Genomic DNA, 5,000 nt, shown 5'->3' with positions numbered 1-5,000 from the left:
AGTGCTGCCGAGTCCGAGTTTGGGCGTTGGTAGGTAGGTGGTTCTACTCGTAGTAGGGAGGATGTCTTACCACGGTGAATTGTGAATGCCTAAGTGTTATGGAGCTAAGCTTCGGAGGCACGTTGGCGTGAGGGTGCGTCGACGAGATAAGTGGGGGAGACCCACGTACGCCATTGAGGTATGGCAGTGCAGATGCACAAAATGGAGGTGCCGTGGAGGACACACGGTTGGCTTACGAGTCACACCCAGGTGGGGTGCATCTCCTTGAATGTGGAAAATGTGGAGGTACTTGACCAGCGGGCTATGTGGTTGTTCAGTGGTCGAGTGCGACAAGAGACGGAGGTCTCGGCCCAAAGAGGGAAAGACGTAGGACTTTGAAAGAGAAGTTCAAAAGGGTGAACACAGTGGTGCATTGTGGTCCATGGAGCGAAGAGAAGAGGATATTCCTATATGGTGTTGTTATGCGGCAGTGCAGTGGGCACGTCGACGAGGGCGTCGACACTATCAGTGGGGGAGAATGTCACGGATCGCACTTGAGCGTGTGCTTTCGTGACTCCGTTGGGACATCCATGCGCTTATGAGGTAGTCCAAGTGTGGAAGGGGCAAGGACTTAAGAGCTAGAATGGTTGGTGTTGGCCGGGTTGTGCGTGTGAGGGGTATTTTGGGTATTTCGGAAGGTTACGGGAGGAACCTGAAGAAACTCAGAACACGAAAGATGTTCGTAATGACGAGATACACGCTATGCAACTGACGGTTCGCCATTCGGAGTTCGTACGAAGAAGTTATGCCCAATTATGACTCCTCGTGCATAGGTGATGTTCCCTCCTGGCAGAAGGCTAAATGCATAAAATGCTATATAGGGGGTGACATGGTGTCATGCTCTCCACCACCCCTGGTGCTTACACCCTTGTGGCACTAAGCGAGCATCCTTATGACATTGGAGGTAGTCATAAGGGCGGGCATGAGATTGTTGAAGGATAATCTATGTCTCCGAGGGAAAGGACTTCCCGAGGACAGTACGAACACGCGGGGCCGTTCGTATTGCGCATCGTTGGAAAGAGTGAGGTCAACGTATGGCATTCGCTATGCCGTCGGCTAGCGAGGCATTTGACGAGACTCGATGGACTTGGCTTGGGTTCGGCCTTGTCCAAGATGGAAGGAAGATATTCGGATGCCGGTACGCATGGGTTGCGACCCCATGCAAAGCATAGATGGTTATGTGGGACATTCGGAATACATATGTCGCCAAGGCTTGGGCGACATGCGAGCGTGACAGCTTGCGTGGATAGCTTGAGGATGTGGGCTATCGTGGTTGCTAACGGATGACCGACAGAAGTGTGGGTAAACCGATGGTGTGTTGGATCGCCATGTCTCGACTTGGACATGAGCGAGCCACGAGTTTGGCATGCGACGTGGTCGATGCAGTTGACGTGTCTCATGCAACGCTTGATGTATGGGCGTCGAGGGTTCGTTGCCGGATGCGGGATGATTGTGTTGTCACAAGGAAGTGTGACTCGTTGTCTAGCCATAGGGCTTGGCGCCTATGGGAGACGACACATGATGGTGAACCTCTCGCGGAGTTGTGAGAGTCATGAAGTGGGGAGAAGGCTGACTGGGATTCGAAGGGATCCTGGGCCGCACGGGAGCGTTTGTGCGAGCGAAATCTGTGATTTGCTTCCGCCGCGCCGCGTCGCACGCTCGTCCCGTGACACTTGGCATGTCGTGCCTTGGCCATGCATTGCCTTGCCTTGCCTTGGCCTTGCCATGCCGTGGCCTTTGCATGCCTTGCGTTGCCATGCCGTGCCTTGCCTTGCGCCGCGCCGCGCCATGCCGGGCTTGGCTTGCCTTGGCATTGCCTTGCCATGCCGTGCCTTGCCTTGCCTTGCGCCGCGCCATGCTTTGGCATTGCCCCAATCAAGGCATTTCGAGAAAGTGAGGCTATTGGAAGTTTGGGATGGCTTGGCTTGGCATGCCTACCCTTGCACGCAGCCTGCTCGCATCATGCATGAAGCCTGCGCACAGCGTGCCGGCAGCCTCCTGATTCTGTCGACAGAGTTTTTCAAAAACTTGTCATGCCATGGCTTGCACGCAGGCTGCAGGCACGCTGCGCGCAGCCTGCCGGCATGCTGCGCGCAGCCTGCTGCTTCTGTCGACAGAATTGTTCGAAACCTTGTCATGCCATGGCTTGCACGCAGATTGCTCCCCATTCAAGGCATTCAGAGACAGTGAGGCTATTGGAAGCTTGGCATGCTCACATCATGCACGAAGCCTGCGCGCAGCATGCCGGCAGCATGTCGACAGAATTTTTCAAACCTTGTCAAACCCAATTTTTATTGAAATTTCCCCGCACAATAAGCTCCCTATAATTAAGTCTATGATTTTTAGGACCTTCTCCAACTTACAAAATGATTTTTAGGACCTTGCCTTGCCTTCACATGCCGTGCCCATTCAAGGCATTCCGAGAAAGTAAGGTTATTGGAGGGTTCGGATGGCGTGGCTTGCCTTGCCTTGCCTTGCATTGGCATGCCATGCCCAAGTTGTGGCCTACACCAAGCCATTCAAGCCATGCCTTGCCTTGCCTTGCCTTGGCATTGCGCATCATCCAAGGCATTCCGAGTAAGTGAGGCTAGGCGAGGCTAAGGATGGCTTGCCTCGCCTTGCCTTGGCATGCCGTGCCCATGATGTGGCCTTGACCAAGCCATGCGTTGCCTTCGCCTTGGCATGCTGTGGCCTTGCCTTGCCTTGCCTCGCCATGCGATGCATTCCGACAAAGTGATGCAAAGCGGAAGCCTACCATGGCGTAAAAATGTCGACAGAATTTTTCGACATTTGAATAATGGGGTTTGACAAGGTTTGAAAAATTCAATAAAAATGGTAGGCTTGAATGTCGACAAAGTGACGCGAAGCGGAAGCCTACCATGGCGTAAAAATGTCGACAGAATTTTTCGGACCTTGTCCTGCCATGGGCTGCGCGCAGCATGCCGGCAGTCTGTGCGCAGCGTGCGCACAGAATGTCGGCAGCGTGCGCGCTGCTGAGCCTGTCGACAGAAATTTTCGAAACTTGTCCTGCCATGCGCGCGCGCAGCTTGCGCGCGGCGTGCGCGCAGCATGCCGGCAGCCTGTGCGCAGCGTGCGCGCTGCTCAGCCTGTCGACAGAAATTTTCGAAACTTGTCCTGCCATGCGCGCGCGCAGCGTGCGCACAGCATGCCGGCAGCGTGCGCGCAGCATGCCGGCAGCGTGTGCGCAGCGTGCGCGCTTGGGAGCCTGGCCGCAGAATTTTTCGAAACTTGCAATGCCATGCGCGCGCACAGCTTGCGCGCAGCATGCCGGCAGCGTGCGCGCAGCATGCCGGCAGCGTGTGCGCAGCGTGCGCGCTTGGGAGCCTGTCGACAGAATTTTTCGAAACTTGCCATGCCATGCGCGCGCACAGCTTGCGCGCAGCGTGTGCACAGCATGCCGGCAGCGTGCGCACAGCATGCCGGCAGCGTGTGCGCAGCGTGCGCGCTTGGCAGCCTGTCGACAGAATTTTTCGAAACTTGCCATGCCATGCGCGCGCACAGCTTGCGCGCAGCGTGTGCACAGCATGCCGGCAGCGTGCGCACAACATGTCGGCAGCGTGCGCGCTCGGGAGCCTGTCGACAGAATTTTTCGAAACTTGCCATGCCATGCGCGCGCACAGCTTGCGCGCAGCGTGCTGATTCTGTCGACAGCGAGGCTAGCGAAACTTCTCCTGCCATGGCGTGCGCGCAGCGTGCTGACTCTGTCGACAGTGAGGCTAGCGAAATTTGTCTTGCCATGGCGTGCGCGCAGCTTGCGCATTCGGTCGACAGTGAGGCTAGCGAAACTTGTCCTGCCGTGGCCTGCGCGCAGCCTGCGCGCAGCATGCGCGCAGCATGTGCGCAGCATGCCGGCAGCCTAGTTCCAGATTTTTTCAAATGTCGACAGAATTTTTCAAACCTTGTCAAACCCCATTTTTATTGAAATTTCCTCGCACAATAAGCTCCCCATAAGTAGTCTATGATTTTTAGTACCTTCTCCAAGTTACAAAACTAAAAAATTCCTCCCGGATTTCTTTTAATGATTTTTTCAATTTTACGACTTCTAAAAATAATAAAAAATACTTCCCGACTTCAAATATTTATGAAACTTTTTCCCATCAGAGATTGCATGTTTCTTAGTATCCCTGCAAAAAATCACGTCCAAATACCTTGTATTGAATTATTTAGAGCCCATTATGACTCCTCGCGCATAGGTGATGTCTCTTCCTGTCAAAGGGCTAAATGCATAAAATGCTATATAGGGGGGTGTGTGTTGCCTGCATATGCATGGCAGCCCATGCCCTCCTAGCTGCAGCCCCCTTCCCCCACGCCACACCCATGTCATGTTGCCTCGATATGTTGCCTCGATATGTTGCCTCGGTATTATGGGTTTGGTGTCGGGGTCGGGGGGCTGCCACCCATGGCGGTGGTGGCCGGAATCCGGCCGCCGCCACCACGCCGCCGCCATGGGTGAGGGGGAAAAAAAAAGGCGTGGAAAGTTGCGAAATGGGGTTGTCTAGGCTTTTTTTTGGCATGGAAGAGCATGGAGTGCTAGGAACTCCTTCTCAAATGCGCGGGCATGTCGACCACAACCTCATTTCGCAACAACAACCACCCGTGTGGGGTGGCGGTGGGTGGATAGTCGCGGATTGGGGCTTGCCAAGCCAATGTTTTCAAAAAAATTCATCAAAATTAAAAACAAATGTTTTGTTGCCTTCGGATTTGTGGGCGAGCGGTGAGTCGGAGCGGAGCCGGTAAAGTTTAACCTCGGTGTGCACGGTTGTTTTTAGAAACTCAATCCAATGCCGGGGACGTTGAAAGTGACGCTCTTATGAGTTGCAAACCCGCAAGATTTAAAGAACCTTTTCAAAAAAATTTCAAACCAACAAGATTTAAAAACAGAAATTTTCATCAAAATGAAAAACAAATGTTTTGTTGCCTTCGGACTAGTGGGCGAGCGG

Source organism: Prunus avium, unplaced genomic scaffold, assembly GCF_965620075.1.
Source record: "Prunus avium unplaced genomic scaffold, drPruAviu1.hap1.1 HAP1_SCAFFOLD_24, whole genome shotgun sequence".
Lineage (NCBI taxonomy): Eukaryota > Viridiplantae > Streptophyta > Magnoliopsida > Rosales > Rosaceae > Prunus > Prunus avium.
The sequence above is the reverse complement of the archived record's forward strand: the minus strand, read 5'-3'. Positions refer to the sequence as shown.